Source organism: Oncorhynchus tshawytscha, linkage group LG01 (genome assembly GCF_018296145.1).
Source record: "Oncorhynchus tshawytscha isolate Ot180627B linkage group LG01, Otsh_v2.0, whole genome shotgun sequence".
Classification (NCBI taxonomy): Eukaryota; Metazoa; Chordata; class Actinopteri; order Salmoniformes; family Salmonidae; genus Oncorhynchus; species Oncorhynchus tshawytscha.
In genome coordinates, this window is record NC_056429.1 from 65,499,503 (window position 1) to 65,525,753 (window position 26,251).

General features: G+C 41.6%; 1 long non-coding RNA gene across 1 annotated transcript in view; it reads left to right on the forward strand.

Moving 5' to 3' along the window:
- The first annotated feature begins 267 nt into the window (after window positions 1-267).
- The window catches only part of LOC121847478, a 31,070-nt gene continuing 5,086 nt past the window's right edge, over window positions 268-26,251 (forward strand). Inside the window, exon 1 of the long non-coding RNA XR_006084332.1 lies at window positions 268-369. This is a non-coding gene — a long non-coding RNA (uncharacterized LOC121847478). The remainder of the gene's footprint in view (window positions 370-26,251) is intronic.

Sequence of the window (26,251 nt, forward strand, 5' to 3'; positions counted from 1 at the left end):
TGACAAAAACAATTTAATCCAATTTAGAAAAAGGCTGTAACGTAACAAAATGTTGAAAAAATCAAGGGGTCTGAATACTTTCCGGATGCACTAATTGAGCCTGATGCTGAGAATACTGTATCAATAGTTCCAACAGGCTTCAAATCTGTCTCTGTCTCTCTCTCTCTGCTTCCCTCCCCTTCCTCCTGGCCCCCCTCTGTCTCTGTCTCTCTCTCACTGCTTCCCTCCCCTTCCTCCTGGCCCCCCTCCATCTCCTCCAGACACCATGACCTAGTCGGAGGATAAGCACGCATGAATGGACAGCACAGACACTGAAATGCACTCCACTGAAAGGTGACTTCCACTGTTTTCACCTCTCCAAAACTTTTGGTGAGTAAACTGAATCCTCCCCAGCTCTGTGGATAGATAAGGGACACATGCTCCTCCCCCTGCCTGTCACTGTCTACTTGCCTGTCTCCAAAATATGTTGTTTAATGGTCATCTTAGAAGCGCTGTCTTCAAGTGAATCAAGAATCGTTTAAATGTTTTTATTTTACTTCTGTCACCTCCCTCTGAAATGTCAGTCAGTCAACTGGTCCTAAGCTTCTTTTAAATTTAACCTTGCAGTATTGATTTGCTAGCCCCTGTAAAAATTGTGTTTTCATCAGGGTGAGAAACATGCGATCTTTATTTCATAATTAAGAGGCAGGCAGTCTCATTGATGGGGCCCCGTTTCATTCCCTTTCGTACAATGATTAAAAGTACACCTGATCATCGATTTAAGATTGCCTCCATCAGGAGAATTGGCCTTTACTTTGTGTGTGTCAGATGAGGAGGATACGAGGATACACAACCCTACTGTGTGTCAGACAAGGAGCATGTGGGGATGGATATTGATTGGTGATCCGATGCATTAATGAGAACTGTTTAATGTTCCTTACACTGGGTTGATGGGATATTGTGTGTGAGTGTGCACATCTGTGCGTGTGTGAGTGATTGTGGGTGTGTGTGTGTTGCTCCACTCAGAAATCAATTAATGGAGTTATTCCAGTCAGAGCTTCAAAGCACAACTGAAGGCAATAAAACAACTTCTCTGATAGAAAACAGCATATGTGGCATCGGTATTAGTCAGAAACATTTAGTCTAGTGTCAAAATTGACTAAAGTGTACAGTAAAGAGGATAAAGACCGAAATCTCATAATTCTTAATTCATAATTCATAATTCTCAACAGAGAAACATGTGTAATCGGGGGGGGCTCTTTGTAGATTGCGACCTATGTAGAAAGGTTAGTTACATGACTCGTGTTAAACATTGTTCAATCAACTGGTGTCCAACAAAATAGCCTTTGGCTATAGTGTATTTATAATTCTGCATTGGCTCAGCTATGTGTAGTTAACTACCGACTTCCCTTTTGGGTTGATATAAGCACAATTCGCTACCACACAAAATCATTCAGACTTGATTGGCTTTGGCAGTCTACTCCCAATATTCTGTGCTCACCTACAGTGCATTCGAAAAGTTGTCAGACCCCATGACTTTTTCCACATTTTGTTACGTTACATCCTTATTCTTAAATTGATTATTTTCATCATTAATCTACACACAATACCCCGTAATCACAAAAATAAAAAAAGTGTTTTGATTTTTTTTGTGCAAATTTATTACAATTAAAAAACAGAAATGCCCTATTTACATAAGTATTCAGACCCTTTGCTATGAGACAAGAAATTGAGCTCTGGTGCATCTTGTTTCCATTGATCATCCTTGCAATGTTTCTATGACTTGATTTGAGTCCACCTGTGGTAAATTCAATTGATTGGACATAATTTGGAAAGGCACAAACCTGTCTGTCTATATAAGGTCCCACAGTTGACAGTGCATGTCAGAGTAAAAACCAAGCCATGAGATCGAAGGAACAGCCCGTAGAGCTCCGAGACAGGATTGTGTCAAGGCACAGATCTGGGGAAGGGTACCAAAAAATAAAAACTTGCAGCATTGAAGATCCCCAAGAACATCCAACCATCATTCTTAAATGGAAGAAATTTGGAACCACCAAGACTCTTCCTAGAGCTGGTAGCCCGGCCAAACTGAGCAATCAGGGGAGAAGGGCCTTGGTCAGGGAGGTGACCAAGAACCCAATGCTCACTCTAACAGAGCTCCTGAGTTCCTCTGTGGAGATGGGAGAACCTTCCAGAAGGACAATCATCTCTGCAGCACTCCACCAATCAGGTCTTTATGGTAGAGTGGCCAGACGGAAGCCTCTCCTCAGTAAAAGACACATGACAGCCCACTTGGAGTTTGCCAAAAGGCACCTAAAGGCCTCTCAGATCATGAGAAACAAGATTCTCTGGTCTGATGAAACCAAGATTGAACTCATGACTAGAGGAAACCTGGCACCATCCCTATGTTGAAGTATTGTGGTGGCAGCATTGTGCTGTGGGGATGTTTTCAGCGGCAGGGCCTTCGAGACTAGTCAGGATTAAGCAAAAGATAAACGGCCCAATGTTCAGAGATCCTTGATGAAACCTACTCCAGAGCATTCAGGACCTCAGACTGGGGCGAAGGTTCACCTTCCAACAGGACAATGACCCTAAGCACACAGCCAAGTCAATGTAGGAGTGGCTTCGGGACAAGTCTCTGAATGTCCTTGAGTGGTCCAGGCAGAGCCCGCACTTTAACCTGATCTAACATCTCTTGAGCGACCTGAAAATAGCTGTGCAGCGATACTACCCATCCAGCCTTACAGAGCTTGAGAGGATCTGCAGAGAGAACAATGGGAGAAATTCCCCAAATACAGGTGTGCCATGCTTGTAGCGTCATACCTAAGAAGAGTCGAGGCTGTAATCGCTGCCAAATATGCCTCAATAAAGTACTAAGTAAAGGGTCTGAATACTTATGTAAATGTTATATTTCAATTTTTTCTAATAACCTCTTATGGCTGTGTGTAAATTGATGAGGGGGGCAGGGAATAATTAAATCCATTGTAGAATAAGACTGTATCGTAACATTTTGATAAAGTCAAGGGGAATACTTTCCAATGCACTATAAATTCTAAAATCCAAATGGTGGCCTAAATGAATGATGGATGTCTGTTAGTTCAATGCAAATAAATAGATAAGGCCATTAAGTTTAATATGAGCACTTTTCCATCCTTGCTTGCAGAGATGAGATAAAATGTTATTTCAACAGTGGCCTGCAGGGCTACTTTGACTATTCGAGGTAATGTTCTGTACGCTAATCAAGATTGGCTTCATGACTGATAGTACAGGCATTACGTCAGTCCAAAATCATTGCACCACACCAAAGAAAAGCATCTAATTTAAATATCAAAAAATGATTTTGTTGATCGGTCAATGACAAGTCAATTTATCATAAAATGTTTGATTTATGTTCTCATGGTAATTTGAATGCAAAGTTCATTGGGTTTTGTTTTTCCAATTGTAACTCATTGCCTTTTACTTATGAGACCGGGATGGTGTTTTCTGATTGTCAGATTTGTTTTAGGCTTTGCTAGGGTATAAATGGGCTCTCCAATCTGCCTGGTTATGCATCGGATATATATTTAAAAAATATTTTGTTATGATCCCCATTGGCTGATGCAAAAGCAGCAGCTACTCTTCTTGGGGTCCACACAAAACATGAAACATGACATAATACAATATATTAATAGACAAGAACAGAACCACATCCTTTTTCTAAGGCACACGTAGCCTACATATCAATACATACACTATCTAGGTCACATAAAGGGGAGGCGTTGCGCCGTTAGGTTTTGCTTTATCTGTTTTTTGAAACCAGGTTTGCTGTTTATTTGAGTAATATGAGATGGAACAGAGTTCCATGCAATAATGGCTCTATATAATACTGTACGCTATCTTGAATTTGTTCTGGATTTGGGGGCTGTGAAAAGACCCCTGGTGGCATGTCTGGTGGGGTAAGTGTGTGTGTCAGAGCTGTGCGTCATTTGACTATGCAAACAATTTGGGATTTTCAACACATTGTTTCTTATCAAAAGAAGTGATGCAGTCAGTCTTTCCTCAACTCTTAGCCAAGAGAGAATAGTATGCATAGTATTTATATCAGCGCTCTGATTACAATGAAGAGCAAGATGTGCCGCTCTGTTCTGGGCAAGCTGCAGCTTAACTAGGTCTTTCCTTGCACCACTGGACAACACGACTAGACAATAATCAAGATTAGACAAAACTAGAGCCTGCAGAACTTGCTTTTTGGAGTGTGGTATCAAAAAAGCAGAGCATCTCTTAATTACGGACTGTCACGAATACCACCGAAGGTGGCTCCCCTTCCTGTTCGGGTGACGCTCGGCGGTCGTCGTCGCCGGTCTACTAGCTACCACCGATCCCTTTTTCCTTTTTGTTTGTTTTTGTCTAATTGTTTTCACCTGTTCCTTGTTGGGGTTTTGGGATGGGTGTTATTTAAGTTTGTTTAGCCCGCTGGTGTTTATTTTACGTTAGTGGTGTTTGTGTACTTTTGGGTTTTCGCTGTCCGGTATTTTGGTAACAGTGGTTTTGGGTTTGTTGCGCCTGTGTTTTGGACATTAAAGCATTTTTTCCTGTCTACCTGCTGCTCTCTGCGTCTGACTCCACACCCATCACTCTCCCGATATTACACGGACAGACCTCTCCCCATCGTTGCAACCATTGAATCTATAGTACCAGTCAAAGGTTTGGACCCACCTACTCATTCAAGGATTTTTCTTTATTTTTACTATTTTCTACATTGTAGAATAATAGAGAAGACATCAAAACTATAAAATGACACATACAGAATCATGTAGTAACCAGAAAAGTGTTAAGCAAATCAAAATATATTTTAGTTTCTTTAAAGTAGCCACCCGTTGCCTTGGTGACAGCTTTGCACAATCTTGGCATTCTCTCAACCAGCTGCATGGAATACATTTCAATTAACAGGTGTCTTGTTTAAAGTTAATTTGTGGAATTTCTTTCCTTAATGCGTTTGAGCCCATCAGTTGTGTTGTGACAAGGTAGGGTTGGTATACAGAAGACAGACCTATTTGGTAAAAGACCAAGTTCATATTATGGCAAGAACAGCTCAAATAAGCTAAGAGAAATGACAGTCCGTAATTTCTTTAAAACATGAAGGTCAGTCAATCTAGAAAATTTCAAGAACTTTGAAAGTTTCTTCAAGTGCAGTCGCAAAAACCATCAAACGCTATGATGAAACTGGCTCTCATGAGGACCGCCACAGGAAATGAAGACCCAGAGTTACCTCTGCTGCAGAGGATAAGTTCATTAGAGCTACCAGCCTCAGAAATTGCACCCCAAATAAATGCTTTACGGAATTCAAGTAACAGGCACATCTCAACATCAACTGTTCAGAAGAGACTGTGTTAATCAGGCCTTTGTGGTCGAATTGCTGCAAAGAAACCACTGTTAAAGGACATCAATAAGAGGAAGAGACTTGCTTGGGCCAAGAAACACGAGCAATGAACACTACACCCTTAGAAATCTGTCCTTTTGGAATGGATTCGAAATTTGAGAATTTTGGTTCCAACCGCCATGTCTTTGTGAGATGCAGAGTAGGTGAACGGATAATCATTGCATGTGTAGTTTGCACCATGAAGCATGGAGGAGGAGGTGTGGGGGTACTTTGCTAGTGTCATTGTGGTTTATTTAGAATTCAAGGCATAATTAAACAGCATGTCTACCACAGCATTCTTCAGCTATACACCATCCCATCTGGTTTGCTCTTGGTGGGACAATAATTTATTCTTCAACAGGACAATGATCCAACACACCTCCAGGTTTTGTAAGGGCTATTTGACCAAGAAGGAGAGTGATGGAGTCCTGCATCAGATGACCAGGCCTCCACAATCACCGACCTCAACCCAATTGAGATGGTGTGTGATGAGTTGGACTGCAGAGTGAAGGAAAAGCAGCCAACAAGTTCTCAACATATGTGGGAACTCCTTCAAGACTGTTGGAAAAGCATTGCAGTTGAAGCTGGTTGAGAGAATGCCGAGAGTGTGCAAAGCTGTCATCGAGGCAAAGGGTGGCTACTTTGAAGAATCTAAAATATATATTGATTTGTTTCACTTTTTTTGTTACTACATGATTCCATATGTGTTAGTTCATATTGTAGTAAAGTTCATTATTATTCTACCATGTAGAAAATAGTACAAATAAAGAAAAACCCTTGAATGAGTAGGTGTGTCCAAACTTTTGACTGGTACTGTATATGTTTTGTCCATGACAGTTTACAATCTAAGGTAACGCCAAGTCATTTAGTCTCCTCAACTTGTTCAACAGCCACACCATTCACCATCAACGGCTCAGACACAAGAGGTATGTGGCAGGGTCTACAGTCAATCACGGATTACAAAAAGAAAACCAGCCCAGTCACAGACCAGGATGTCTTGCTCCCAGGCAGACAAAATAACTTTTTTGCCCGCTTTGAGGACAATACAGTGCCACTGACACGGCCCGCAACTAAAACATGCGGACTCTCCTTCACTGCAGCCGACGTGAGGAAAACATTTAAACGTGTCAACCCTCGCAAGGCTGCAGGCCCAGACGGCATCCTCAGCCGCGCCCTCAGAGCATGCGCAGACCAGCTGGCTGGTGTGTTTACGGACATATTCAATCAATCCCTATCCCAGTCTGTTGTTCCCACATGCTTCAAGAGGGCCACCATTGTTCCTGTTCCCAAGAAAGCTAAGGTAACTGAGCTAAACGACTACCGCCCCATAGCACTCACTTCCGTCATCATGAAGTGCTTTGAGAGACTAGTCAAGGACCATATCACCTCCACCCTACCTGACACCCTAGACCCACTCCAATTTGCTTACCGCCCAAATAGGTCCATAGACGATGCAATCTTAACCACACTGCACACTGCCCTAACCCATCTGGACAAGAGGAATAGCTATGTGAGAATGCTGTTCATCGACTACAGCTCGGCATTTAACACCATAGTGCCCTCCAAGCTCGTCATCAAGCTCGAGACCCTGGGTCTCGACCCCGCCCTGTGCAACTGGGTACTGGACTTCCTGACGGGCCGCACCCAGGTGGTGAGGGTAGGCAACAACATTTCCACCCCGCTGATCCTCAACACTGGGGCCCCACAAGGGTGCGTTCTGAGCCCTCTCCTGTACTCCCTGTTCACCCACGACTGCGTGGCCACGCACGCCTCCAACTCAATCATCAAGTTTGCGGACGACACAACAGTGGTAGGCTTGATTACCAACAACGACGAGACGGCCTACAGGGAGGAGGTGAGGGCCCTCGGAGTGTGGTGTCAGGAAAATAACCTCACACTCAACGTCAACAAAACTAAGGAGATGATTGTGGACTTCAGGAAACAGCAGAGGGAACACCCCCTATCCACATTGATGGAACAGTAGTGGAGAGGGTAGTAAGTTTTAAGTTCCTCGGCGTACACATCACAGATAAACTGAATTGGTCCACCCACACAGACAGCATCGTGAAGAAGGCGCAGCAGCGCCTCTTCAACCTCAGGAGGCTGAAGAAATTTGGCTTGTCACCAAAAGCACTCACAAACTTCTACAGATGCACAATCGAGAGCATCCTGTCGGGCTGTATCACCGCCTGGTACGGCAACTGCTCCGCCCACAACCGTAAGGCTCTTCAGAGGGTAGTGAGGTCTGCACAACGCATCACCGGGGGCAAACTATCTGCCCTCCAGGACACCTACACCACCCGATGTTACAGGAAGGCCATAAAGATCATCAAGGACAACAACCACCGAGCCTGTTCACCCCGCTATCATCCAGAAGGCGAGGTCAGTACAGGTGCATCAAAGCTGGGACCGAGAGACTGAAAAACAGCTTCTATCTCAAGGCCATCAGACTGTTAAACAGCCACCACTAACATTGAGTGGCTGCTGCCAACACACTGACTCAACTCCAGCCACTTTAATAATGGGAATTGATGGGAAATGATGTAAAATATATCACTAGCCACTTTAAACAAGGCTTCCTAATATAATGTTTACATACCCTACATTATTCATCTCATATGTATATGTATATACTGTACTCTATATCATCTACTGCATCTTTATGTAATACATGTATCACTAGCCACTTTAACTATGCCACTTTGTTTACATACTCATCTCATATGTATATACTGCACTCAATACCATCTACTGTATCTTGCCTATGCCGCTCTGTACCATCACTCACTCATATATCTTTATGTACATACTCTTTATCCCCTTACACTTGTGTCTATAAGGTAGTAGTTTTGGAATTGTTAGCTAGATTACTTGTTGGTTATTACTGCATTGTCGGAACTAGAAGCACAAGCATTTCGCTACACTCACATTAACATCTGCTAACCATGTGTATGTGACAAATAAAATTTGATTTGGTGATTTGATTTGATTTACCAGATACAGCTGAGGTCTAGAACTTAGGGAATGATTTGTACCAAATACAATGCGCTTAGGTTTTAGAGATGTTCAGGAGCAGTTTATTACTGACCACCCATTACAAAACAGACTGCAACCCTTTGTTAATGGTTTCGGTGACTTCATTGGCTGTGGTTGCTGATGTGTATATGGTTGAGTCATCAGCATACATGGACACACATGCTTTGTTTATTGCCAGTGGCAGGTCATTGGGAACAATAGAAAAGAGTACAGGGCCTAGAGAACTGCCCTGCAGGACACCACACTTTACATGTTTGACATTAGAGAAGCTTCCATTAAAGAAAAACCTTTGAGTTCTATTAGATACATTTCTCTGAATCCACCATATGGCAGAGGTTGAATAGCCATAACTCATATGTTTTTTTCAACAACAGGTTATGGTCAATAATATCAAAGGCTGCACTGAAATCTAACAGTGCAGCTCCCACAATCTTCTTATTATCAATTTCTTTCAACCAATCATCAGTCATTTGTCTCAGTACAGTATATGTTGAGTGCCCTTCTCTATAAGCATGCTGAAAGTCTGTGGTTAATCTCTTTACAGAGAAATAGCATTGTATTTGGTCAATCACCATTTTTTCCAACAGTTTGCAGCAAGCTTATCGGTCTGCTGTTAGAACCAGTAAAGGCCGATTTACCACTCTGGATAATGGAATTACTTTGACTTCCCTCCAGTCCTGAGGACAAAGACTTTCCTCTAAGCTCCGATTAAAGATATGACAGATAGGAGTGGCTGTAGATTTAGCTACCATCCTCAGTAGCTTTTCATATAAGTTGTTAATGCTTGGAGGTTTGTCATTATCGATAAGAATATTTTTTCCACCTCTCGCACACTAACTTTAAACAATTAAAACTTGCAATGCTTTTCTTTCATTATTTGCTTTTATGTATGAATACAATGGCTCACGGTTCGTTGTTGGCATTTCCTGCCTAAGTTTGCCCACTTTGCCAATTAAGTAATCATTAAAATAATTGGCAACATCAAATGGTTTTGTGATAAATAAGCCATCTTATTTCGATGAAAGAGGGAGTTGAATTAGTCTTTCTGCCCATAATTTCATTTAAAGTACGCCAACGTTTTTCTTTATATCATTGATCTTGGCTTCATTATATAGTTTCTTCTTCTTTTTGTTGAGTTTAGTCACATCTTTCTCTATTACCCAGTCAGATGTGCAGCCAGACTTATTAGCCACTCATTTTGCCCGATCTCTTTCAACCATACAGTTTTTCAATTCCTCATCGGTCCATGGAGCCTTACCATTTCTAACAGTCCAATTCTTAACAGGTGCATGTTTATCAATAATTGGAAGAAGCAATTTCGTAAATTCATCAAGTGCAGCATCTGAATGCTCTTTATTAATCACATCAGACCAAGAAATATTTTTTTCATTGTCCAAATACGAGTCACAGAAAAATCTTTTGTATGATCTCTTATAAAATATTTTAGGCCCAGCAGTTGGAACTTTGTCTTTCCTGGATATAGCCACTATATTGTGATCACTGCATCCAATGGGTAAGGATACAGCTTTAGATCTAAGTTCTACAGTACTATTAAAAATGTGATCGATACATTTGGATGATCTTGTTCCCATAGTGTTTGTAAACAGCCTGGTAGGTTGATTAATAACCTGAACCAGATTACAGGCACTGGTTACAGTAAGAAGCTTCCTCTTGAGCAGACAGCTTGATGAAAACCAGTCAATATTCAGGTCCCCAAGAAAGTAGACCAATCTGTTTACATCACATACATTATCAAGCATTTCACACATATTATTTAGATAGTGACTGTTCACATTAAAGGGCCTATAGTAACAGCCCAAAAGAAGAGGTTTTAGATGTGCCAAGGGAACCTGCAACCACAACACCTCAATAACACTTGACATAAGATCTTCTCTAAGCATTACAGGGATACACAGTATATACAGTATATAGCAACACCTCCACTATAAGCATTTCTGTATTTTCTAGTTATTGATTTCATGAACCTTATTTCAAAGGCTACAAATCAGCTGGGCAATCGGCACCCTCTCTTTCTAAAATTATCCGACGATATTACAGTGCCTTGCGAAAGTATTCGGCCCCCTTGAACTTTGCGACCTTTTGCCACATTTCAGGCTTCAAACATAAAGATATAAAACTGTATTTTTTTGTGAAGAATCAACAACAAGTGGGACACAATCATGAAGTGGAACGACATTTATTGGATATTTCAAACTTTTTTAACAAATCAAAAACTGAAGTATTGGGCGTGCAAAATTATTCAGCCCCCTTAAGTTAATACTTTGTAGCGCCACCTTTTGCTGCGATTACAGCTGTAAGTCGCTTGGGGTATGTCTCTATCAGTTTTACACATCGAGAGACTGAAATTTTTTCCCATTCCTCCTTGCAAAACAGCTCGAGCTCAGTGAGGTTGGATGGAGAGCATTTGTGAACAGCAGTTTTCAGTTCTTTCCACAGATTCTCGATTGGATTCAGGTCTGGACTTTGACTTGGCCATTCTAACACCTGGATATGTTTATTTTTGAACCATTCCATTGTAGATTTTGCTTTATGTTTTGGATCGTTGTCTTGTTAGAAGACAAATCTCCGTCCCAGTCTCAGGTCTTTTGCAGACTCCATCAGGTTTTCTTCCAGAATGGTCCTGTATTTGGCTCCATCCATCTTCCCATCAATTTTAACCATCTTCCCTGTCCCTGCTGAAGAAAAGCAGGCCCAAACCATGATGCTGCCACCACCATGTTTGACAGTGGGGATGGTAGTGTTCAGGGTGATGAGCTGTGTTGCTTTTACGCCAAACATAACGTTTTGCATTGTTGCCAAAAAGTTACATTTTGGTTTTATCTGACCATAGCACCTTCTTCCACATGTTTGGTGTCTCCCAGGTGGCTTGTGGCAAACTTTAAACAACACTTTTTATGGATATCTTAAAAAAATGGCTTTCTTCTTGCCACTCTTCCATAAAGGCCAGATTTGTGCAATATACGACTGATTGTTGTCCTATGGACAGAGTCTCCCACCTCAGCTGTAGATCTCTGCAGTTCATCCAGAGTGATCATGGGCCTCTTGGCTGCATCTCTGATCAGTCTTCTCCTTGTATGAGCTGAAAGTTGAGAGGGACGGCCAGGTCTTGGTAGATTTGCAGTGGTCTGATACTCCTTCCATTTCAATATTATTGCTTGCACAGTGCTCCTTGTGATGTTTAAAGCTTGGGAAATCTTTTTGTATCCAAATCCGGCTTTAAACTTCTTCACAACAGTATCTCGGACCTGCCTGGTGTGTTCCTTGTTCTTCATGACGCTTTTAACGGACCTCTGAGACTATCACAGTGCATGTGCATTTATACGGAGACTTGATTACACACAGGTGGATTGTATTTATCATCATTACTCATTTAGGTCAACATTGGATCATTCAGAGATCCTCACTGAACTTCTGGAGAGAGTTTGCTGCACTGAAAGTAAAGGGGCTGAATAATTTTGCATGCCCAATTTTTCAGTTTTTGATTTGTTAAAAAAGTTTGAAATATCCAATAAATGTCATTCCACTTCATGATTGTGTCCCACTTGTTGTTGATTCTTCACAAAAAAATACAGTTTTATATCTTTATGTTTGAAGCCTGAAATGTGGCAAAAGGTCGCAAAGTTCAAGGGGGCCGAATACTTTCGCAAGGCACTGTATTTGCCAGTTCAACCTCTTTTTCGTATCGTCTGAGATTCCCAAAGATTGGTAAGCTGCCACGGTCATCCCCCTCTTCAAAGGGGGAGACACTCTAGACCCAAAATGCTACAGACCTATATCTATCCTACCCTGCCTTTTGCAGGTCTTTGAAAGCCAATTTAACAAACAGATTACCGACAATTTCGAATCCCACTTTACCTTCTCCGCTATGCAATCTGGTTTCAGAGCTGGTCATGGGTGCACCTCAGCCACGCTCAAGGTCCTAAACAATATCATAACCACTGTCGATAAGAGACATTACTGTGCAGCCGTATTCATCGACCTGGCCAATGCTGTCGACTCTGTCAATCACCACATTCTTATCAGCAGACTCAACAGCCTTGGTTTCTCAAATGATTGCCTCGCTTGGTTCACCACCTACTTCTCTGATAGAGTTCAGTGTGTCAATTCGGAGGGCCTGTTGTCCGGACCTCTGGCAGTCTCTATGGGGGTGCCACAGGGTTCAATTCTCGGGCTGACTCTCTTCTCAGTATACATCAATGATGTCCCTCTTGCTGCTGGTGATTCTCTGATCCACCTCTATGCAGACAACACCATTCTGTATACCTCTGGCCCCTATTACCAGCCTGTTCAACCTCTCTTTCATATCGTCTGAGATCCCCAAGGATTGGAAAGCTGCCGCAGTCATCCTCCTCTTCAAAGGGGGAGACACCCTGGACCCAAACTGTTACAGACCTATATCCATCATGCCCTGCCTATCTAAGGTCTTTGAAAGCCAAGTCAACAAACAGGTCACTGACCATCTCGAATCCCACCGTACCTTCTCCGCTGTGCAATCTGGTTTCCGAGCCGGTCACGGGTAGCAGGTGTCCAGGGCACAGCTGGGAGCTGAGGGGGGACGGTATAGCAGGCGGCAACAGTGAGAGACTTATTTCTGGAGAGAGTAATTTTTAAAATTAGTAGTTCGAACTGTTTGGGTATGGACCTGGAAAGTATGACATTACTTTGCAGGCTATCTCTGCAGTAGACTGCAACTCCTCCCCCTTTGGCAGTTCTATCTTGACGGAAAATGTTATAGTTGGGTATGGAAATCTCAGAATTGTTGGTGGCCTTCCTGAGCCAGGATTCAGACACGGCAAGGACATCAGGGTTTGCAGAGTGTGCTAAAGCAGTGAGTAAAACAAACTTAGGGATGAGGCTTCTGATGTTGACATGCATGAAACCAAGGCTTTTTCGATCACAGAAGTCAACAAATGAGGGTGCCTGGGGACATGCAGGGCCTGGGTTTACCTCCACATCACCCACGGAACAGAGGAGGAGTAGTATGAGGGTGCGGCTAAAGGCTATCAAAACTGGTCGCCTAGAGCATTGGGGACAAAGAATAAAAGGAGCAGATTTCTGGGCATGGTAGAATATATTCAGGGCATAATGCGCAGATAGGGGTATGGTGGTGTGCGGGTACAGCGGAGGTAAGCCCAGGCACTGGGTGATGATAAGAGAGGTTGCATCTCTGGACATGCTGGTTGTAATGGGTGAGGTCACCGCATGTGTGGGAGGTGGGACAAAGGAGGTATCAGGGGTATGAAGAGTGGAACTAGGGGCTCCATTGTAAACTAAAACAATGATAACTAACCTGAACAACAGTATACAAGGCATATTGACATTTGAGAGAGACATACAGCGAGGCATACAGTAATCACAGGTGTTGATTGGGAGAGCTAGCTAAAACAGTAGGTGAGACAACAACAGCTAATCAGCTAGCACAACAACAGCAGGTAAAATGGCGTTAACTAGGCAGAGAGGGTCGGATTAACTACACACAGAGCCTGAGTGCGGCCGACACAGAGCCTGAGTGCGGCCGACAAAACATAAACAAACAGAATGGAGTACCGTGATTAATGGACAGTCCAGCAGGCATCAGCTATGTAGCCAAGTGATCACAGTGTCCAGGGGGCAGCGGTGGATGGGACAGGGAAGCTAGACTGGCGAGTATTATCCAGGCAAAAAAAAAAAACTGTCTGGCTGTGCAGAAGGTAAAAGCCGCTAGCAGTGGCTAACAATGACTAAATAGCTTGTAGCTGGTTAGCTTCTGGAGGTTCTTGAATGTGTTCTAAAAATTAAAAATAATAGCGATTCCGTATCACATTGGGTGAGGCAGGTTACCGGAAGGTATAATCAAATTAAAAATCAAAAAGAGATTGAAAGTAAATATGGGTCCAGTGAGTGGTTGGGCTGGCTGGGGACGCGGCGATTCAGACAGTTAGCTGGCCTGTGCTAACAAGCTAACAGTTAGTAGGCCGGGGCTAAACAAGCTAGCAGTTAGCAGACCGGGGCTAAACAAGCTAGCAGTTAGCAGGCCGAATTAGCAAGCAAGCAGATAGCAAGGGCTAGAAAGTTAGCCTTTGGGGGTCGTCGCGATGGGGTTAAGTCTGTTTATGCCTCTTCATGCGGTGACATCGATAGACCGGTCGTGGGTCCGGATATTGTAGCCCAGGAGTATGCTTTGGTGGTAGCACAGGAGCTCTGGCCGGGCTAGCTAAGTGGATGGAAATGCTAGCCAGGAGTAGTCATCCGGGGTTGCGGTTAGCTAGTTGTGAAGATCCAGATGAAAATGTTCCGCTTGTGGTGGGAATCCGGGGATAAAAATAATAGGTCCGTTATGCTCTGGTTAGAGTCCCGTTGTTCGAACTGGCGAGAGCTTTCCGAGCTAAAGGTTAGCTGATGACCGCTAGCAATGGTTTGCTGACTGATAGCTGGTAGTTAGCTGGCTAGCTTCAGTTGAGGGGTTCCAGATCCGAAGTAAATATAAATACTTTAGAAAGAAAAGCAGATCCACACTACATTGGGTGAGGCGGGTTGCAGGAGAGTATTTAGATGTTGAGGTTTAGCAAAATGTTTTAAAAGATATGCGAAGAAAAATATGTAAAACAAACTATATATACAAGGGACATGACACGACAAGACGTCTGACTGCTACGCCATCTTGGGGGGAATAATGACAACTCTCCTTCCGTGGCCTCCAACTGCTCTTAAATGCAAGTAAAACTAAATGCATGCTCTTCAACCGATCGCTGCCCGCACCTGCCCGCCCGTCCAGCATCACTACTCTGGACGGTTCTGACTTAGAATATGTGGACAACTACAAATACCTAGCTGTCTGGTTAGACTGTAAAAAGAAGTGTTCTTCACGCATGCTGCCAGACATACCCTTGTAAAACTGACCATCCTACCGATCTTCAACTTTGGCGATGTAATTTACAAAATAGCCTCCAACACTCTACTCAACAAATTGGATGCAGTCAATCACAGTGCCATCCGTTTTGTCACCAAAGCCCCATATTCTACCCACCACTACGACCTGTACGCTCTCGTTGGCTGGCTCTCGCTTCATACTCATCGTCAAACCCACTGGCTCCAGGTCATCTACAAGTCTCTGCTAGGTAAAGCCCCGCCGTATCTCAGCTCACTGGTCACCATAGCAGCACCAACCTGTAGCATGCGCTCCAGCAGATATATCTCACTGATCACCCCCAAAGACAATTCCTACTTTGGCCGCCTTTCCTTCCAGTTCTATGCTGCCAATGACTGGAACAAACTGCAAAAATCACTGAAGCTGGAGACTCATATCTCGCCTCGCTAGCTTTAAGCACCAGCTGTCAGAGCAGCTCACAGATCACTGCACCTGTACATAGCCCATCTGTAAATAGCCCATCCAACTACCCCATCCCCATACTGTATTCTGGGATGCTGACCTCTGTCCAGTGCCTGTGTTATTTTGCTTTTAACTGGGCAGTCTGAGATATAACTTTTTCTTTGCAACTCTGCCTAGAAGGCCAGCATCCCGGAGTCGCCTCTTCACTGTTGACGTTGAGGCTGGTTTTTTTGTGGGTACTATTTAATGAAGCTGCCAGTTGAGGACTTGTGAGGCATCTGTTTCTCAAATTAGACACTCTAATGTACTTATGCTCTTGCTTAGTTGTGCACCGGGGCCTCCCACTCCTTTATCTATTCTGGTTGGATCCAGTTTGAGCTGTTCTGTGAAGAGAGTAGAACACAGTGTATTTCTGGTCAATTTGATATTATTTTAATGGACAGAAAATGTGTTTTTCTGGCCATGGTGGTGAAGTAATTACAATATCGCAATTAAACACTGGAATGGTAGATGTGCAGAAGATGAATGTGCAAGTAGAGATACTGGGGTGCAAAGGAGCAAGATACATAAATAAATACAGTATGGGGATGGGGTAGTTGGATGGGCTATTTACAGTTGGGCTATGTACAGGTGCAGTGATCTGTGAGCTGCTCTGACAGCTGGTGCTTAAAGCTAGCGAGGGAGATATGAGTCTCCAAAAATGTGTCAGGTCGTCCATTCTTTTATTAGTTGAATCCACCAGTATTTGGACAAAAAACTATTTTCTTGTTGTTGTTACAACTGCTTGTGGAACTATTTTTGTTCATTTAAAAGATCCTTCATGCGTGATAGACAGACACCACTGTCCTCAACTGTACTCCCACTGGCTTTGGTGTTTGTCATGGTAGATAGCAATGTAGGTTACTCTGTTACTCCTCGCAGTTTCAGATGGGGCAGGTCACAAGGAAGATTGAGTAAAACAAACCGCGTCGAGGGCTGCGTTCAAGCCCTCAAGAAAACCCTGCTAGCTTGATATGCAGCTAGCTAACAGCTAGTTTTACTGCAATGCCAAATAGTTACTCAGACCTGTCCTTAGTCAGCAGGATCACTGGACAGAGACTAGCAGTCCCAGTAATGGATGCCAACTGCATCGCGGGATCCAAACTAAAAAGTTAGCTACTAAGAACTTTCCAATACACTTTCAAAACAACAAACTTTTCAAGACGACAAAACCGAGCTCTTACTCGTTCAACAGCAAGATATAACTCTGTCAACATCCATTTGTGAATTATTTTAACCTTTATTGAACTAGGCAAGTCAGTTAAGAACAAAATCTTATTAACAATGACGGCCTAGGAACAGTGGGTTAACTGCCTGGTTCAGGGGAAGAACAACAGATTTTTACCTTGTCAGCTCAGGTTACTGAGCCGTTCGGTTACTGGCCCAATGCTCTAACCACTAGGCTGCCTGAAACGGTGGTAGCAAGACTCACCAAGTGATGTTAAACTTTTTATGTCATTTTATTTTGGTGAATATCATAACTTGTCCAGAATAATGCCTGGGGTCCACTGAGTGTTTGGATCACAACTGTCTCCCATCATCAGCTCTTGGGAAAGGTTTCTTATACAGTGTCTTGTATTTGTTAAGGCTGTTTTATACCATTTTTTTTTCATTGAAACAGAATAAACCCCATGTTTATTATATAACTGTTGTCTTGTTTGCTGGGTTGTTGGTCACTTTTCTCTAAGTCTGTGCTTTTAGTATTGAGATGCAGTATTCAACAGCATTAATTTGCAACTCTTGAATATTTATTGTGCTGCCTAAAGTAGATTTAGTTTGAATTAAGCTTTCCAATTTTTTTACACCAATAAGTATGCAATGATGTGTGACAGGGAGCATTATTTCGAAACAACATCACACCCCTGGTGGTGTGGAAAGCCACAAGTCTGTAGAAATATGTTTTGGAACTTCTTTTGTAATGTTTTATGTACTGCATTATAAGTCACTGTTAATTGTAGGAAATGTCTGTTTATATCTTTAAAAAACATCACCTCCTTTTCAAACGAACACTTAGTCATCCATCCTGCTGTGATAGCTAACACCACCTACAGTACTGTCAGCTGTTTACCATTTGCATGTTCTATGCTTAAAAGTATTAGGTCATTAGCTATTTTGATAAATATTTTAATTATGATTTTGTAATTGATATAATATTGACTCTGCATAACATGCAGTTCTGACTTCTGAGTCCCTGGCATCCTACATATCTGAGATCAGTTTGTCTCATGTAAGGAATATTCAGACGGAGCTGTGGGAGAGAGATATTCAGACCCCTTTTTACACATTTTGTTATGTTACAGCCGTATTCAATTGTTTTTTTTGACATAAATATATACACACTTCCCCATAATGACAAAGCAAAAACAGGTTTTCAGAAATGTTTACAAATTGATTAAAAATACAAAACTAAAATATCACATTGACATACACTAGCGGTCAAATGTTTTAGAACACATACTCATTCAAGGATTTTTCTTTGTTTTTACTATTTTCTTCTTTGTAGAATAATAGTGAAGACATCAAAACTATGAAATAACACATATAGAATCATGTAGTAACCAAAAACGTGTTGAACAAATAAAAATATATTTTATATTTGAGATTCTTCAAATAGCCACCCTTTGCCTTGAAGACAGCTTTGCACACTCTTGGCATTCTCTCAACCTGCTTCATGAGGTAGTCACCTGGAATGCATTTCAATTAACAGGTGTGCCTTCTTAATAGTTAATTTGTGGAATGTCTTTCCTTCTTAATACATTTAAGCCAATCAGTTGTGTTGTGACAAGGTGGGGTATACAGAAGATACCCCAATTTGGTAAAAGACCAAGTCCATATTACGGCCAGAACAGATCAAAGAAGCAAAGAGAAACAACAGTCCATTATTACTTTAAGACATGAAGGTCAGTCAATCTGTAACATTTCAAGAATGTTTAAAGTTTCTACATATACAATCGCAAAAACCATCAAGCGCTATGATGAAACTGGTTCTTATGAGGACCGCTACAGGAAAGGACGACCCAGAGTTACCGCTGCTGCAGAGGATAAGTTCATTAGAGTTAACTGCACCTCAGATTGCACCTCAAATAAATGCTTCACAGAGTTAAAGTAAAGACCCATCTCAGCATCAACTGTTCAGAGGAGCCTGTGTGAATCAGGCCTTCATAGTCAAATTGCTGCAAAGAAACTACTACTATTGGACACCAATAAGAAGAAGAGACTTACTTGGGCCAAGAAGCAATGGGCAATGGACATAAGACCAGTGGAAGTCCAAATCTGAGATTTTTGTTCCCAACCGCCGCGTCTTTGTGAGACGCAGTGTTGGTGAACGGATGATCTCCGCATGTGTATTTCCGACCATAAACCAAGGAGCAGGAGGTGTTATGGTGTGGGCGGTGCTTTGCTGGTTACACTGTCTGTGATTTATTTAGAATTTAAGGCACACTTAACCAGCATGGTTTCCACAGAATTCTGCAGCGATATGCCATCCCATCTGGCTTGGGCTTAGTGTGACTGTCATTTGTTTTTCAAGAGGACAATGACCCAACACACCTCCAGGCTGTATAATGGCTATTTTACCAAGAAGGAGAGTGATTGAGTGCTGCATCAGATGACCTGGCCCCTACAATCCCCCGACCTCAACCAAATTGAGATGGTTTGGGATGAGTCGGACCGCAGAGTGAAGGAAAAGCAGCCAACAAGTGCTCAGCATATGTGGGAACTCCTTCAAGACGGTTTAAAATCATTTGACATGAAGCTGGTTGAGAGAATGCCAAGAGGGTGCAAAGCTGTCAAGGCAAAGGGTGGCTATTTGAGGGATCTCAAAAACAAAAAAATATGATTCCATATGTGTTATTTCATAGTTTTGATGACTTCACTATAATTCTACAATGAAGGAAATTGTAAAAGTAAAGAAAAACCATTGAGTATGTGTTCTAAAACTTTTGACTGGTAGGGTAAGTATTCAGACCCTTTACTCAGTACCTTGTTGAAGGACCTTCTCAGCTATTACAGTCTTGAGGCTTCTTGGATATGACACTTCACCTTTTTGCACACCTGTATTTGGGGAGTTTCTCAAATTCTTCTCTGCAGATCCTTTCAAGCTCTCAGTTTGGATGGGGAGTGTCGCTGCACAGGTATTTTCAGGTCTCTCCAGAGGTGTTTGATCGGGTTCAATTCCGGGCTCTGGCTGGGCCATTCAAGGACATTCAGGCGGCTAGCTCTAGGAAGAGTCTTGGTGGTTCCAAACTTTAAGAATGATGGCCACTGTATTCTTGGGGACCTTCAATGCTGCAGAAATTTTTTGGTACCCTTCTCCAGTTTTGTGCCTCGACACAATCCTGTCTCTGAGCTTTACGGACAATTCCTTCGACCTCATGTTTTGGTTTTTGCTCTGACGTGCACATTACATAGACAGTTTTGTGCCTTTCCAAATCGTGTCCAGTCAATTGAATTTACCAGAGGTGGACTCCAATCAAGTTGTAGAAACATCTCAAGGATGGTCAATGGAAACAGGAATCACCTGAGCTGAATTGTGAGTCTCATAGCAAAGGGTCTGAATACCTATGTAAATCAGCTTTTTCTGATGTAGTTTTTTTTATACATTTGCAAAAATGTATAAACGTTTTCTCTTTGTCATTATGGGGTATTGTGTGTAGATTGATGAAAAAATGTAGTTCAAACCATTTTAGAAAAAGGATGTAACGTAACAAAAATGTGGAACAGGTAAAGGGGTCTGAATACTTTCCTTTATGAAACAGCTTTTATCCTCGCAACCCAGAGGGTTTATTATTCCATGGGTATGACAGTACTTCAAAAGTACTCAACTTGAAGACTATTGCCACCCTCTTGGTAACATCTTAAGGTGGCTATAGTTCTTATTGATGCACCAATGAAAACTTGTTCACAATTAGACCATGTTTTCTATTCCACGCTTCCTGGTCTCTCTTCCCTTCAGGGAATCTATGGACTCTGTGTAATGACTGCTTTTAATAATTAACACCCGTGGGTAGTGGATGGCAGCACATTACTGTACAATGAGAAAAATAGTATAGAGGAGAAAGGTGCTGCAGTAAGGGAGCCAGAAACCAATGGGTGAGACTCTACCTCTGACTTTTTACCTGGCTATTTGTAAAGGCCACATGGCTGCTGTCACCATACAAAGTAGCTGGCAATGCAAAGGGATCTGATTTCCATGTCAGTCTTGAGGCGTGGATAAGGAAGTTGGCATTTATAGAGACACATATGAAGACACATTCTGTCAATCCACTAGTCAGTGGAGCTGCTGTGTTCTGAATAACTCAATCTGGGACATTTTAACAAGTCAGATAGTGGAGCTATAATTTCCTCTCAGCTGTTCAGTGCATCTTCCTAATCAAATGTGGAAGACGAAAATACTACATTAGCCTTACTGCCATGACTTAGTATTATGTTCCTCAGGAATGAAAAGGTATTATTGGACTTGGTTGAACATTTCGATATAGATACTGGATATCGCCCAGCCCAGAGTGAAAGACAATAACATGTAGAGGTATCCTTATTAGGACAGCCTTTTGTAACCTAAACATTAACAGCACTAAAGTTTTATTTGCCTGGCTTTGTGCACAGTTTACCAAAACTTCTCCAAAATCAGTGTGATGTATACTCATAGTAATCTTGACTAGTAATGTGTCCGCTAATAGAGCATGCTTTAATTTCTCTGGATTGTCTCTACTTGTTCTACCCAATATTCAGAAATGGTAACATTTGCATACACATCCCAGCCACAACAGTTACGAGATGTAACTTTTTTAATATTCAGGGCAGCCACTTTCTGTTTTCTGTGTTCCATTTCAGTAGTTGCATATCTTTTTTTTCTTATACTGCATCTGCAAGAACGCCCACTACCTTTCCTGCTTGAGACAGTGTCCAAAGTTATGTGTCTACTGTAATGTTTCTCTATAAATTGTTTTTTTTTAGGTTCTTTTAAATTCACAAACCATATCCAGCAAAAGTAGCACCAAGGAATGGCTCACTGGATATTGCATCATAGTGAAACCACTTAAAAATGAACTTTTCTAGCACATCTTTCAGGACTACTCCTAGTATTTTAATGGAAGCCCACATTAACCTTTTCTGGCATTATGCATTTACTGATCAGAACTTTAAAATATGTTATCTTGTTTTCCCAATTCACATGAAGGAGTTTTGAATATACTGCTTATCTTTATTTACCTGTTCTAAATCAGTGAGTAAAGCCTACTAGAGCTTGGTCCACCAGTCCAACCTGCTTGATGTCTTACTTTGAAGAACATGATATTGCAACAATTGAGAGAAAGCATCATTCTCTGTGACAGGTCATCAATTTACGGTCTCATGCGTTTCAAAGGAAAACAAAATGAGTTGACATGTCACACATAATGGAAATCTTGATTGGCCCTCAAACATAAATAATCCCCCAGTGTTATTTGAAGAAATACTTGAAAGGACTGAATCTAGTTCAGAAGATCGTCTTCCTATACTATCTTCTCTGTGTCGTCTCTTGAGTGAGTCCTTTTAGGGCAGTCATTTTCTTCTTAAGTGATAATGACCAAGAAGCTGATGTTTGAAGCATATATTGGCATGGGTGTTGTTAGGTCCGAGATGAACTCAAGTGCATGCAAATCACGCGGACATTATTATTTTAATACACCGGGTTCCCAACATAATCAAATAATTACATATTTTCATTCAAATAATTTTTAGGAATTTATTATTGATTCGTTTGTCTGTTTACATTTCTATATCCATAAAAATAATGCTGAATCATGATTTCAACTGGCTGATATGTCTGTCTAATCCTGACACGTTAATCCTCAATGGGTCAGTGGATATTGAATTTTAATATTGAAACAATGTTGCAAAGGTCAGAGAGACAGACAGCAAAGTTTATACAAATCTCCACTGTTAGCTGTTGAAAACCAAATGCTAGTCTAAAAAAATGGGAGATCATGTCTAAATGCTTTTTTACAGTGGAGATCAAGTTTAATATATTGCCTGATTGGGCTGGTGAGATGGAACAGTAAATAGGCATGTCGACGTCATAGCCTAAGCCAGTGGTAATTTGTGGATTAGACACAGTCTGGAACGCGGCTTTAACCAATCAGCATGCAGGATTAGACCCACCCATTGTATAAAGCCCAAATGAGTATCCATAGGAAAACCTTCCAATAGATTGATCTTGATGTATGATTAAAGTGATGAATGATGAAAGATTCCATTTATAAGCCCATAGACTGTAAATTGATTTATGATCAAATCAAAAGGGTTTTCTCGAGTGCCATAAACTATTTATGCTTGATTCTTTTAAAGCATGTTTTATTCTAAAAGCTACACGTTCAGACATGCCGAACAATTTTGAAGCACAATGAAAATGTTAAGTCATATCCCTTTGGTAGTTAATACTGTAAACCTTGTGGTTTCATATCAGAGCTGTATGATTTCTTCTGGTTCATTTGTCTGGTTCTGTTGCGTGTTTGGCAGTGTGAATAATAGGGAACTAGGGAACTTATATGTTTCTGATTTTGGCTTCAGTTGGGCAGCATTCTCGTAAATTGTACCACTCCTCTCCTGAGGCCGTTCTTAATTCCATCTCTTTGGTCATATCTTTTCTCTCTCTCTCCCTTTCCATCAATCTCACTCCCCCCCCCGTGTAGTATGTCATTGAGGAGACAAAGGCTGCAGCTGGTATGTGATACATTCTGTGTGGTATAATTCACTTATGCGGCAGTGAGATGAAGACTGTTTAAGGAGCGGACAGAAACAGAACAGGACATTTTCTCCTCCTGACTACTGAGTCTGTACTGTGCTCAGCTGAACGGCATGTCTCAGTCATTTGCTCCAGAGAAAATTATGATTAAGATACAAAAGCAAGATACAAGAAGTTCCACGTTCCGTGGTGAATATGAACATTATTAGATCCAATTATATAATTCTCTAGATAGGTGTGTGGACTTACTATAGTATCAGCAGATAACCTGTCCTCTGATCTTGTAGATTAACATCAGTCATCTATTAACATCCAACCATCCTATGATAACTGATGCCACATTTTTAATTTTGCAGTCTGTCCAAGTGGATGTTCTTCCATTTGGGGCTGAAATCTGAAGATCTGAATTGATGATTCTGGCTTTAATTAGTATAGCCTGTTTAAGTGATCTCAATAATTCTTTACAGGCTATGCTAATCTGGGCCAGAATCAGCAATGCTTTGGGATGGACAAATTCACCTGACTCTTTACAATGTAACTGCAATGTGTTCATTTCATAAATTACGTTTTATTTTTGATGACTGAATGCTCAATTATGAATGACAGTATAGAATAAAGGCCACCTTCATACCTTTCACTATTGGTTTTGTATGGTAACGGTATCACCTAGATATCCATTGTATCCAGTGATGTAGTGGTAAAGAAATGGGTTCAAATTCTATTATGTGTATGTATGTATGTAAGTTCTCCCTCTTAAAAAGGTGAGAGAGGCCTGTAATTTTCATCATAAGTACACTTCAACTATGACAGACAAAATTTGAAAAACAATCCAGAAAACCACATTGTAGGATTTTTTATGAATTTATTTGCAAATTATGGTGGAAATAAGTATTTGGTCACCTACAAACAAGCAAGATTACTGGCTCTCACAGACCTGTAACTTCTTCTTTAAGAGGCTCCTCTGTCCTCCACTCGTTACCTGTATTAATGGCACCTGTTTTAACTTGTTATCAGTATAAAAGACACCTGTCCACAACCTCAAACAGTCACACTCCAAAATCCAATATGGCCAAGACCAATGAGCTGTCAAAGGACACCAGAAACAAAATTGTAGACCTGCACCAGGCTGGGAAAACTGAATCTGCAATAGGTAAGCAGCTTGGTTTGAAGAAATCAACTGTGGGAGCAATTATTAGATAATGGAAGACTTACAAGACCACTGATAATCTCCCCCGATCTGGGGCTCCACGCAAGATCTCACCCCGTGGGGTCAAAATGATCACAAGAACGGTGAGCAAAATTCCCAGAACCACACGGGGGGACCTAGTGAATGACCTGCAGAGAGCTGGGACCAAAGTAACAAAGCCTACCATCAGTAACACACTACGCCGCCAGGGACTCAAATCCTGCAGTGCCAGACATGTCCCCCTGCTTAAGCCGGTACATGTCCAGGCCCATCTGAAGTTTGCTAGAGAGCATTTGGATGATCCAGAAGAAGATTGGGAGAATGTCATATGGTCAGATGAAACCAAAATATAACTTTTTGGTAAAAACTCAACTCGTCGTGTTTGGAGGACAAAGAATGCTGAGTTGCATCCAAAGAACACCATACCTACTGTGAAGCATGGGGGTGGAAACATCATGCTTTGGGGCTGTTTTTCTGCAAATGGACCAGGACGACTGATCCGTGTAAAGGAAAGAATGAATGGGGCCATGTATTGTGAGATTTTGAGTGAAAACCTCCTTCCATCAGCAAGGGCATTGAAGATGAAACGTGGCTGGGTCTTTCAGCATGACAATGATCCCAAACACACCGCCCGTGCAACAAAGGAGTGTCTTCGTAATAAGCATTTCAAGGTCCTGGAGTGGCCTAGCCAGTCACCAGATCTCAACACCATAGAAAATCTTTGGAGGGAGTTGAAATTCCGTGTTGCCTAGCAACAGCCCCAAAACATCACTGCTCTAGAGGAGGAATTGCATGGAGGAATTGGCCAAAATACCAGCAACAGTGTGTGAAAACCTTGTGAGGACTTACAGAAAACGTTTGACCTCTGTCATTGCCAACAATGGGTATATAACAAAGTATTGAGATAAACTTTTGTTATTGACCAAATACTTATTTTCCACCATAATTTGCAAATTAATTAATTAAAAATTCCTTAATGTGATTTTCTGGATTTTTTTTCTCATTTTGTCTGTCATAGTTGAAGTGTACCTATGATGAAAATTACAGGCCTCTCTCATCTTTTTAAGTGGGAGAACTTGCACAATTGGTGGCTGACTAAATACTTTTTTGCCCCACTGTATGTATGTATGTATGGGATCCACATGGTATAACTGTCCAACAAAATGCTTACTTGCAGGTTCCTTCTCGATGCAATAACAATAAGACATAATAAAAGACAAGAATATGAACATAAAGTAAATGGCTCAGTAGAATAAACATTACAGGAAGGCACAATACAGGAAGGCACAATTTTATAGTCCAATATTTGACACGTGTTTTGGGGAAGGGGAAATTTGGGGGCAAGTGTTTAAATTGAGCACGTGGGTAAACTCTGATCGCCGTTCGCGGTGAATAAAGTAATTCTCCCTATATTTCTTATGCATTTGCCGCGATACGTGTGTAATAGCTTGCACAAGTAACAGGAAGCTTGTTAACGGCATCTACGTGTGTTTACCCTCGTTATTGATTTGTTACAGGTGGCACCATGTCATTTGCACCTGTCAGTGTAAATGTCAGTAT